The 12,568-nt window shown below is 52.6% G+C and overlaps 1 protein-coding gene across 2 annotated transcripts in view; it reads left to right on the plus strand.

Annotated features, from left to right (window-relative positions):
• The window catches only part of ZNF423 (zinc finger protein 423), a 325,192-nt gene that overhangs the window by 173,398 nt on the left and 139,226 nt on the right, over positions 1-12,568 (plus strand). The gene's annotated exons all lie outside the window — the stretch shown is intronic.

Genomic DNA, 12,568 nt, shown 5'->3' on the forward strand with positions numbered 1-12,568 from the left:
ACAGATGCTAACAGATTTCCAGTCTGTGATAAAAGGGATGTTTTGGTACACTTTACATGTAATTAGAACGCAGCTGTTTCCAGTCCCAGGTCCACGAACACGGCCGAATGTGGGCTCTGCCGATCTCCAAAGGGAGTAAAGAAAAACAGTGATTCAACCCCGAAAGCATTTTGCTTTCTCTCGAGTCGAGCAGTGAGCCCTCGCTCTGGCCCTTGGCGGTGCTGGTTCGTGAAGGCTCACGGAGGTGACTTCACACGCCGAGTCCTCCCCACCCGGGGAGGCGAGAGGAGGGCAGGGCTGAGCTGGGGCGCGCGGGTGGCCGCGGGGCCAGGCGGCCGATGCGCGAGGCTTCCACGGCCCCTCCGCCGGCTACAAGTGCCCGGCTGCGGGGAGTCTCTCTCTGGGGCACACTGGGGGGCCCTTCTTCCCTGGCAGGACCTGATCATGCCATTCCACATTAGTTAGTTTGAACACAGTTAACTCTCGGGTGAGCTGACGAGGGCTGGCTTTTTCGTTTGTTGGTTTTGTTCCTTTTTTCTAGTCTGTTTAATTTCTGCAATAAAACTCAAACTCAGTTGGATTTTCAATATCGCTGCTGAGTAAATTTGTCTAAGGGATAGAGGGGCCAGACCGGCTGGGCGGTGTGTGAGGTCATAGGTTTCAAGGGGAAAGGTGGATGCCTCTCCTTCCTGTCCTGTGTGTCTGGTGGCCGTTTGGGATGGCAGCACCTGTGGGTGCAGGGACTCAGATCTCACCCCTCGCCCCCTGTATGAGCTGGAGGCCCAGGTCCATGTCCCAGCAAGTTTCTCCATCTGTATGAGGAGGGTGGGCTGGCTGCTCTGGAAAACTCCTTCCTCTCTCATGTCCTGGGATTGTAAATGGTAGGGCCCCGTGGGCCTTTCTGCAGGTCAACTGTCCTTTGCTTTGAAAACCATCTTCTGTAGGGTTAATTCCTGGCCCTTAACATAGACCCTCCTGGTAGTTAATCAGCACTCGGGAAGTTGGGACCACTCGATGTCCTGTGTCCATTCAAACCAATATGGCTCTTGCCTTTCTTTCTTTCTCCTTCTGCTCCTACCCCTGTGCTTTTTTTTTTTTTAAATTTTTTTAATGTTTTATTTATTTCTAGGAGAGAGAGAGACAGCATGAGCAGGGGAGGGTCAGAGAGAGAGGGAGTCACAGACTCCGAAACAGGCTCCAGGCTCTGAGCTGGCAGTCAGCACAGAGCCTGACGTGGGGCTCGAACCCATGAACCGCGAGATCATGACCTAAGCAAAAGTCGGACGCTTAACCGATTAAGCCACCCAGGCGCCCCCTACCCCCGTGATCTTATGCTGAGCTGAAACTACCTTAGTTTCTCCATCTGTAAAACCGAGGGAGGCCAATTCACTTGGTGGAGCTGAGCATCTAAGGCTAGCTGCTGGCCCAGGACACTGTAGCGAGGACGGGAGCCCCTCAGGTCTGGCGAGCACACCAGGTCCAGGCCGGCAGCCGCGGCTCGGCTCCATCGTGGACGTGCCAGATGTGGAGCCTGCAGCACCAGGTCTCAGTCCCTGTTAGGGGAAGCAGGAGTGGGGGCTGATGTGTGGAGCGTGCTTGGGATTCTCCCTCTCTTCCTCTCTCAAAACAAACTTAAAAAAAAATGCTAAAGAAAAAGAAAAAAGAAAAGCCAGAAGTGAAGGTGGATGTTTTAAAAAACTTTGGGTGTTCTTGAGTTCTAAATGTTGACATTTTTGCCAAATCACTGTTAAGTGGGTGGCCCCCACACCGTCCAGTGGGGGGACAGCCCTGGTGATCTGTGTCCCGCTGCTTGGCTCATCAGTGCAGCTGGCTGAGAGCCCTGGGCTGGGTGTCCAGCCCCAGCTTTTCTAATTACTGTCTGCTTTCTGACATCAGGATGTGACCTAACCTTTTTGTTCCGTTTCCTCGTCTGTGGGGTGACCACGCAGCTCAGCCTGTGAACCCGACTACCCAGAGTGGGAGCCAGTGGGTGGGATGTTGGGCTCTGCTCCGGATACCTGGGTGCATGCCACCCTGCCTGCTTGTCATAGGGGACTACCCACCACCTCTACAGCTTTACAGAGCTGCTCAGTGTCGGACAGAATAATGGGTGTGAACCTTCCATGCAAAACTTTAAATGCCACACACTTGAGGGCACTTACAATTAATGCTAAAGTTATACCAGCAATTGCCTTATTTTCTTTAGCTGACATTCAGTGAGTGCTTAGCAGCACATACACATTGCGCATTTTGGAAGGTTGCTGCTCTTACGATTGCCATCCAATGGATGAGGAAGTGGGGGCTCAGAGAGGTGCAGTAAGTTGTCCACAGTCACACAGCCGAGGAGCGGCAGCTCAGTCTAAGTGAGCCCGTGCTCTTCCCCAGGGCTCTGCTATCACCCCATTGATGTCTCCCTACAGCGGACCGAGTCTCTTTACAATTACACTGATGATCTGAGCTCCTGGAAGTTTTCCTAAGGACTTTCCACTGTTTGCTGACAGGTGTATTTTAGCACACCCCATGGCCGTCTGGAGAAAGGCATGCCTGGTCAATGGCCCACAGTCTGCAGCCCTTCAGAGGCTGTGTGCTAAGTGCCCCTTTGAGGCAGGGCAGAGAAGAGGGTCCCATTCCTTGCCCCCCAGGACCAGCTGGAGAAGCAGCCCCAAGGGCAAGAATAGCTTTCCCCCTTTTCTCAATAGAGCCATTGACCTCTGCATGCCAGTCTCCACCCCTACGGTGCCGCCGCGGACCCCCTGATGCCCCAACCCTCTTAGTTTTTATCCCCAAACTGAAAGAACCCCCACACCCCCCTTCCCCTTGATGTGGCCTCACTGGGGATGCTGAGATCCTATCCACAAAGGCACTCTGAGCTCCCTGGAGGAGGGGAGGGTGAATACGAGCTGCTATTATCTTTGCTAATAGCATAGTTCTAATTTAAGATTTCAGGTGGAGCCACGTCAGCTTCTGGTAGCCTCTGGGGGGCTCCTTGCCCTACCTCTGAGGAAAGACCCACCAGCTTCCCCATCCCCTTCCTTCCTGGGGTAGACTCTTGATTTCCCAGGGGTTGGGCCTCTATCCCTTCCACTGTACCCCGATCTGTCCCTTTAGGAAAACCTAATATCTGCATGCAGGACTGACTATTGCTATGACCAAAGGGGTTTTTCGTTCTTTCTCTTTCAGAGTGCTTCAAAGTGGCAAAGTGCTGGTTTAGAGCTGCAACTTTAGATGAGCGACTGATTGACAGGTTGGGCAGACAAGAGCATAGCAACCTAAGAATGCTGAGTGCTTTCTGTACCCCTCAGAGGACCAAGCATGTGCAGCAGGCTTGACAAACATGTGCTCAGTGAAAAAAAAAATGCCCAAAGCAGCAGCAAACTGGGATGCCTACTACCTGCTGTTCCTCATTCCTCTGCCCAGGACAGACATCACTAATGGATCGCAGACTCATAGAGCTACAGAGTCTCTCAGAGACCCATTTATTTGATTCCTTCTCTCAAGAGTTGGGGAGATGAAAACACAAAGAGAGGGGATGTGCTTGCCTGTGGTTATATAGTGCTAGAATCTGAACCTAGTCCCGTATGATGTCATTCTCAGTGGCCCAAGGCTCCATGCTCTGGGCTCACAGCCCCACCCTCTGGCCTCAAAATGTTACCCTCTGGCTGCGGCTTTGCCTTCTGGACATGAGGTTCCGCCCTCTGAGTCATCTTTTTTATTTTATTTTTTAAAATGAAAGGTAGCACATGTTTGCAGCTGAGTAGTTTTATTAGCCTGTTTTCTGCTGTAGAATTTTGGGAGCCTGACAACCTTCTTTCATCTCTGTCCTTTTTGGTCCAAGCTGGCTGTGTTTCTGCAGCTACAACGTTCTCAAGAACCTTGTGGGTCTCCTCTGTATGTCATGGGGATCTACTCTATTAGATAACAGGCTCCTCCGCAGATATTTTCAAGATGATCCTATTTCTACTTTTGGCTTCTACTGAGATGGTTCCAGAGAACACCACCGCCCACCCCCCCCCCCNCTGGTTTGAGGTAGGGCATCTGTGAGTCACACACTTAATCTTTTCAAAGAACCTTTCATGTGACTGAATACTCCGAGCTTTGGATTTTTCTGAGATGTTAGCACAATGTACAGTCGTACCTTCAGCCTTCTGTCTAGAGTGCGCTTTTCTGTTAGAGAATCTCTTAATTATAATGTCTTTTGCAATCTGGGTAGACTGAGAATTTCCAAAGTTATCAATTCTTGGCTTCCTTTTTGTTTAACGGCTCTGTTGATTTAGCTCTTTCTTTTCTACTATAAGCAGTAAGAGGAAACCAGGCCGTGCCTCCAACATTTTGCTTGGAAATCTCTTCAGCTAAATGTCCCTTTTTATCCATTACAAGTTTTGCTTTCCGCGTAATTGTGGGACACAATTCCACTGAGCTTTCTGCCGCTATCTAATAGGGATCTCTTCCTCCCAGTTTCTAGTATCCTGTTCCTCATTTTCTTCTCAGCCCTTACCATCAGTGCCCTTAATGTACACATTTCTCTTAACAGTCTGGTCATGATGATTCAGGTATTTTCTATGGTGGTTTAGGTTTTCTTCATTGTACTCCTTCCTTCTTTCTACGTCGTCACCAATAGAGTCGTTAACATCCCTGTTTCTATGAACAATCTTTTGAAGGCAGTGTAGGCTTTTCTATCATGCTTCTAGAAATTCTGACTGCCGTTCCCTGTCCAATTCTAAAGCCACTTCCACACTTTAAGGTATTTATTATAGCAGCACCTCCCTCTTGGAAGCAAAATCTGCATTAGTTTCCAATTGCTGCTGTAACAAATTACCATACACTTAGTAGCTTAACACAACAAAAATTACTTTCTTACAGTTCTGTAGGTTAGAAGGCTGATGCGGATCTCATGGGGCTAAAATTATGGCGTCATCTGGGGCTGCGTTCCTTTCTGGAGGCTGTAAGGGGAGAGTCTGTTTCCATGCCTTTCTAGTTTTTAGAAGCTGCCCACATTACTTGGCTTGTGGCATTATGTCATCCTGGCCTCCTCTTTTGCCACTTTCTTCCACATTTTAAGGACCGGTTGGGATTACATGTGGCCCACCCAGATAATCCAGGATAATCTCTTTATTTTAAGGTCCATGAGCAAGCTTTAATTCCACCTATAACCTTAATTCCCCTTTTGCCTTGTAATGTGACATATTCATAGGTTTTGGGGGTGAGGATATGGACATTCCTGGGAGGGGAGTGGTCGTTTTTCTGCTTACCACCACCTCCTGGTTTGGCTCTGCACACTTCTTCTAGCCTGCATTATCTGCCTTCAAGGGAGGAAAGAGGCCGGCTACCCTCACTGGGGCTTGGTCTCAGAGCCAGCCTGGCCTGCTAATCCATTTCAGGATAGGACTTTGCTTTTGTGGCAGGTGGGACTATGGAGCGTGGCTCCTCCTGGCTCTCCTTGAGCCATAGGTGCTTGTGCTGGTGCACGGTGGGCCTCAAGAACAAGGGAGCGGCTTCTGCAGTGGTGGGGCCTGAACCAGCATTTAGGGCAGGGGAGGCAGGATAGTCTAATGGTTAGTGAGTGACTGGGGGTGCGGGGGACATCTACCGCTCACTAGCTGTGTGTGCCCAGGGCTTGGAGCCTCAGTCTGCAGTTATAAAGAAGGGGACAGTAACAGTACCTACGTCCTCGTGTGTGTGAGAATCAAATGAGAACATGCTAGCAAAGAACTTGGCTTGTAGAGAATGTTCCATAAACAGTAAGTACTGTGGTTTTTACGACTTTGGTCCTGCATCTGTCTGCTCTTTGCTGTATGGCCTCAGGTTCCCCATCTATGAAATAAGATGAGTGATGGGTTGTGAACTTCTTCTCGCTTCCCTCCCCTTCCCCTTGCCCTCGGCGTGTGTTGACTCAGCATGTGTGGATGTCATTGAGTTGAGGAATATTCTGGGATGGATGCCCAGCTTTGGCACCTGGTTGGAGGTCAGAAACAGGGCAGGCACTTGGTCCCCTTGATGTCTGTGGCCCCTCTCCCTCAGGCCTAGTTTGAGGCTAGATTCTGTCTCTGGGAGCTGGGTCCTTGGGAGGCACTGAGGTGGTGAAGGTGCCCCTCCCAGCCTGGGAGCTCTGGCCTGGCGGCCCTTGTCTCCTCCTGGGCCTTCGTGCCCTGGGATCCAGGCCCCTGCATGCCTGAGGTTTGCTGAGAGGGGAGCTCACAGCACAGTTTGCTGGAAGCGGCCCGAGGAGAGGGCCTCAGGGTTTGCCCAGTGCATCCGTGTGCTGCCCCAGGCTTCCAGCAGAGGCACAGCTGGGTGGATCTGAAGTTTCCCGAGAAGAGCTCGGGAATATGGCCGGATGCCCCCTCAGCTGAGTTTGGATCCTTTCATGCCTGGAAACACGCCTGTTTGGGTTCTGGCTGCCCCGTGGGGAGTGTGGTCTGTGGAGTGCACTGAGCCTATTCAGGTGTCTTCCTGCTCTTCTCACCTCGGGCTCTGGGAACATCTATCTGCTATCCTTGGACACCCAGGCTGCTCTGTGCCTGCTGTGGCCAGGCCTTCTCATCAGCCAGGGGTGGGGCAGACCCTTCTTTCTGGCTAGAGAGCCCCTTCAGATCACAGCACAGCATCAGGTGTCTTCCAGGCCCTATGGTCTCTGCTTGAACAACAGGATTTTTGGGACGCTGCCCCAGGGTCTCTCTTTTCAGAGTAGATGGGCAGTTCCTTTCCTGGAGGAGGAAACTCACTGGCTAGGTGACTCTTCTCTAGCACTGGGGCCAGGAGACTCCTTCCTCCAATTTGCTCAGTGCCCTTTGAGCATTCCACTTGGACAGACCTGTGCTCACGGCAGACATCACCAATTGATTTCAGCACTCATTTCTTTCTGAGCCCAGATACGGCCTTATAATCCTTCTGAACTCAGTACTCTAGGCAGCTGCTTCCAATTTATCATCCCTGGAAGTTCCCTTCTGTCTCTGGTCCTTCGGAATCCTACAGGATTGACGTCAGTGGTTCCCGAGTCTGCGTTCCCATTCCTCCGAGCTGCAGAAAAATGGTTCCCATCACGATGAGAATCACGATGATTCTCCCAATGGAAGCACAGGGGAGGCCACCCTTGGAGCACCATAGAACTTTGTCCGGTAGGGAACTTGTCTCCTTGGCAATTTTCATTTTCCTAAGGAAATGGGATAGCGGTGAGGAGACCTGGGGCTTCATAAAGAATAGGCCTTTATGTGGCTCTCATGGAGAGAATCTGGGTGGTTGGAATCGTGTCCAAAATGACCTTTATATTCGTCCTGAAGGGACCTTGGAGACCAAAATTTCAGCTTCCCATTTTATAGCAGAGGGAGCCGAGGCCTAGAATTTTCTGGACTCTCTGTCCTGCTCCCTTTCTTCTGCCCCCATCACACTGTCCCCCAGGTACCTTGCTTGCTGGACGTCAGCCTTCTTTCATAGTCTGGAATATCTGGTCATTTTCATCCACTTGGATGGCTCTGTCTAGCCCAGGAATGTCCTAGAAACCTGGAGCTGCTGGACATCTGTTCTTTTGCCCTTCACGTCCGCGGCAGGGTACCTCCCAGGGCTCTGTTCAGAATCATTTATTCCTCTTGCAGACTTTGGTAGCAGGGTCTCACTTCTTCCTGCCTCTCCGCCATGGTAGGAAGGTGCCCCTTTCTGCTCACTCATGTGGCCCGTGGGCCAGCCACTGTCCCTCTTCTGTCCAGGCATTTCCTTGGCAGCTGTGACCTGATTCTCTGTGACCAGAGGAGCCCTGAGGCCGAGGCTCCCAGCCATCCGGATGGTAGTCACTCTGCTCTGCCGGCCACAGAGTCTGCCTGCAGACCTGACCCAGCGCAGGCACGTGAGCTTGGGGTCCACCCTGCACTTTCTGCTGCTGAGGTGTCCTGAAGGCCAGTCAGTGTTCTTTCTGCTACCTAATTGAATTTTTATCGAAATTTCTCCCCTCTTACACTCGTTTTTGTTCTCTTCCTGTAGCAGACAGCAAAAGCCTCACATAACCTATTTCCTACCAGGCCTTTTTGCGGGATTAGTCATTTTTAAATGACTTTAATCTTCATTTTGCAAGTGATTCTTCTACTCATTTTGTCATGTTACTTTGTACTCATTCTAGGGGGAGGGGAAGACAAGGGCCTGCATTAGTCACTGCCTTTCCCACTTGACCTCCTGTGACAGTGCTCCCTCCCAAAGGAGAGAAGCAGTGGGAAATTGAGGATGAAGGCAGGCGGGATTGAATCCTGGCTCCCCTGCCTGCCAGCTGTGTGGCACTAGCAAGTTACTCAGCTTCTCTGGGCCTCGGTTTTCTCCCCTGTGAATGGAGTTAATAACAGTGCACATCTGATTGGGCTGTTGAGAGAATTGCATGTGTTAACATGTGCAAAGCCCTTGGAAGAATGCCCAGCAATAGTAAAGTTCGGACAAGCATTTACTTGGAAATCAAAAGGTAGAAGGTTGAACTGGACTTTTCTTGCACCTCCCTTCTCCCCGAGTTCTGAAACATTCTAGCTGAAGGGGCTCTTGAGATCACCTGTGCCCCATTTCTGCACCCCTTCCCTTTGTGCACATCAGCCAGAGAGTGTGTGCTGTGCTGGCCGCACGTGTGTGGTGTGTGTGCGCCTGCGAGGGGAGCGTTACCGCTGTGAGGGAGGGAGCCCTCATCCTCTGCTGGCATCCCTGCCCGTACATCCTGGGTGCTCCGGCCCCGATGTCTCCCTAGCCTGCTCCTAGAGCATTAATCTGAGCACCCCCAAAGCAAAGTGTACTTGCAGGGGTGGCCTGGCAGCAGCTAAGTTTCAGTGATTTTAGAACAAAACGCTTTCGGGGTGCCTGGGTGGCTCACTCAGTTAAGCGTCCGATTTCAGCTCAGGTCGTGATCTCACAGTTTGTGGGTTCGAGCCTCGTTTCGGGCTCTGTGCTGACAGCCAGCTCAGAGCCTGGAACTTGTTTCAGATTGTGTCTCCCTCTCTCTCTGACCCTCCCCTGCTCATGCTGCCTCTCTCTGTCTCTCAGAAAAAAATAGTTAGAACAAAAGGCTTTCAACAGTGCAGTCTGAGTTTGGGACTTTACATGTCAACATACATGCTTCCCCTGATTGGGCCTTTTCAGCGTCAGAGACCTTATTGTCATTTCCCTTCAGATGATTAGAATCTCAGCAGTTGCTCAGTTTGTTGCTCCCAGAATAATGTGCTTTGCTTTAGTTTTGAAACTTGTTTGACGAAAAAGAAAGCCAACTAGGCAGCCCAGCAATGGGCCTCAGGGACTGTGGCGCCAGGCAGGCCGGTCTACCATTGGGTGAATAGATCCCGTACTGTTGGGAGACTTCGTGCTCTGGCCAGACACCATGGGGGCATCTGGTCGTGTGACTGAGGGCAAGGTACCCACCCCTCTGGGCCTCAGCTTCCTCATCTCAAAAACGGGATGTCACCAATGGTTGTGAGGTTGGAATGAGATTAACCGAGGCAATAGAAGCCCTGAACATGGCGTTGGCACTCGAGGCCTGCGCAAGAAATGCAGCTACTGGTATTATTAGCACTCGTGGTACTAATTAGTGCTAATTATTATTATTGGCCAAATAGTGCTTTCGTTTCACGGCTTCGTTGAAGTATAATTTGCACACCATAAACTTAACTTGTTTTAAGCGAGCAATTAGCAACTTAGTAGAGCTGTGCGGCGCTCGCCGCAGTCTGGTTTTAGGGCATTTCCATGATCTTCCAGGGATGGCTCTTCCCCGTTTGCAGTCGTTCTTGCTCTTGTTCTAGCCTCAGGCAACCACGAGTCTGCTCTCTGGGTCTCTAGATGTGCCTTTGCTGGACATTTCAGATAAGTGCTTTCTCTCTCTCTCTCTCTCTTTTTTTAACAGTTAAGTTTTATTTTTAAAAATACTTTTGAAGCTTATTTATGTGTTTGAGAGAGAGTGCACGCCAGCAGGGGAGGGGCAGAGACGGAGAGAGAGAGAGGATCCCAAGCAGGCTCTGTGCTGTCAGCACATTGCCAGATGCAGGGCTCCCACTCACGACCTGTGAGATCATGACTTGAGCTGAAATCAGAAGGCAGATGCTTAACTGAGCCATCCAGGCGCCCCAAATAGTGCTTTTTCGCATTAATTTTTCTCATCTGTTTCTCACGATGGTTCTCTTTTTTTCACATGTGGAAACTGAGTCTGAGAGGTTAAGAGGAATTCACCTGGGCTGATGAATAAATGGAGGAGAGGGGTTTTGAGTGCAGGGCTCTTCTCTCGTTCTCTGTTGGGGGGGAGGGGTGCAGGGCTCGGGAGCAAATGAACACTGGCCGAGGGACATGACCAGGCTAGATCTTTCGGGCAGTGTCTTCCTTGTCTCACTCACCCTTGAGCTGACCTGGGTTCGAGCCTGTGTCCTCCACTCAGCAGCCCTTTGAGTGCCTGCACCTCTCTGGTCTCTGGGGGCCCCTCCCTGAACGCAGAAAGCGGGGCTGCCGTCACGGAGAGCTCAAAGGAGACCCAGCCCATGACTTTCTCCCCTGTGCAGCGGCCGTCTTCTCTGAGTGTCCCGAGGAGATCCATCCACACCCACGTGCTGGGCGAGGGGCCGCCTGTGGGCAGTCCTGCTGCTGTCATCCATCTCCTGGGGAAAGTCTCTGTGGCTGTGCCTTAGTTTCCTCGCCTGTGCCGTGGGAGGGGCCCTGGCTCCTGTCTGAGCGGTGGTTGTGAGAAAAGCACTTAGCAGAGCACCAGACACACAGGAAGGGCTCCGTGGCAGCTTGAGTGTGTCTGAGCAAAGACATCAAAATAATAAAAAGCCAGTTGAGCCTGGCCAGGGGGCGGGGGCCCCGCAGGTCCCCCAGCTGCCCCAGCCCCAGCCATCTCCTCCCTTGGGTCCCTTTGTCTGCGCCCCGCGGAGCCCAGCTGGCAAGAGCTGGGACTCACCAGGCAGGGGCCAGGGCATTTCCCACCGCATCTAATTGGAGGAGCCGTGGCAGCGGCTGCATCCTTCCCTTCCCGTCCAAAGGGCCCTGTAATGGGAGGCCCCCAGGGGAGCAGGCGCCCTCACCCCAGGAGGACGTTCTGGGAGGCTCCCCGTGCCGGGCTGGGCGGCTGGGCGTCAGAGGTGCAGAGGCTGCCGGGAGGTATGGGACTCGGGGCTGCGAGCTTTGGAGAGAGCCTCATCCTCCCTGGCAGAGCTTTGCCGTCGCGGCCAGCTGGGGTCAGGCAGATCTTCACACGGTCAGGGGCAGGGCCAGGGGCCAGGGTGGACACCGGGATGGTGGGTGGGGTCTAGAAGCAGGCTCAGAGCCAGCCCTGAGGGACCCCTCAAGACCCTGCAGCTGGGCTTACTCTCTTGTAAAGTCTGGCGGTTGGCCTGGGACAGCAGAGGCGGCTGTGAGAGCCTGGGCGTGCGGGACCCTTGGGGCCGCGGCCATGCCTGTGGCTGTGGCGAGTGTGACCACGTGTCTGCAGGTGAGTGAGCATGTATGTGTGTGCATGCGTGTGTGCGAACCGTAGGGGGAGTACGGTGTGTGAGCGGATGTGCATGTGCAGAGCATGGTGGCTGTGTGTGACTGTGTGTGTGAGTGTGTTTATGTGTGCCTGTGCCTGGGACTGTGGGCCCCCTGCTCTCCCCTTCCGGAGGATCTGGGCTGCCTCCGGCCCCGACTTTCTGGGTTACACCTGTGAGGCTTTTTCTGGAGACTAAGCTCTGTTGGCGGGGGCAGGGGTTTATTTCCTTGGGGTTACAAGAGCAAGGTCAGTGCAGCCAAATCTGAGCTTTTGTTTGTCTCTCCCCTGCCCGTAGCAGCCTGCGGTCCGTTTCATTCATTATTAAGTTTTAAATCCACCTGATGGGAAACTTGAGCTGAGGAACTCGCTCCCTGCTTGGGCTGGCTTGGTCCAACCCCCACCAAGGCTCGGGGAACTTCACTAGCTGTTTACAGTGTCCTGTGTGCCTTTGTTTTTCCAGAAACGGCCAGCCCCTAGTTTCTTTAGTTTTCCTGTGAGGCTAGATGGGGCCAGTGGAGGCTGGGGAGGCTGGGCCATGTGGACATCTGTGCAAGGACGGCCTCCCCCACCTGCCAAGGTGGGCTTAAGGGCCCACTGGACTCTGCGCTCTGGGGCCATCTGGGCCCTGGCCCATCCCCTAATCGCCCCACATCAGGCCACCTCTCAGGACCCTGGGAACAGAGCAAGCACCCCTACCTTAGGATGTTTTGTGCTGGGAGCCCCACAAATCCTTGTCAAGTACCTTTTGCTTATTTCTGCTTGTGCTGCTGGGTCTGATGCCATGTGCCCGTGACTTGGACCTCATAAGTCTGTCTGCTCGGTGAAGCAGCAGAGCCAGCTCCCTCCCCACATGTGGTGAAGCAGCATTCGATAAAGGTGCATTTCATTTTCTTGCAAGGTTTTGCCTTTGCCCCTAAAGACAAGTGGAATTTCCCACCAGGACTAGGGGCTGGAGGGGGAGTCAATCCCCAGGTCTTGATCAGCTGAGGACTTGCCTCCTTTTGGCCTGCGGGTCTGATGGATTGTGAGGTCATTTCCGGTGACTTTCTCCAGGCTGCATCCCGAGGCCCATCAGGGAAGTGCCCGGGACCTCACCTCCCC

The sequence above is a fragment of the Crocuta crocuta genome, unplaced genomic scaffold, assembly GCF_008692635.1.
Source record: "Crocuta crocuta isolate KB4526 unplaced genomic scaffold, BGI_CrCroc_1.0 scaffold124, whole genome shotgun sequence".
Classification (NCBI taxonomy): domain Eukaryota; kingdom Metazoa; phylum Chordata; class Mammalia; order Carnivora; family Hyaenidae; genus Crocuta; species Crocuta crocuta.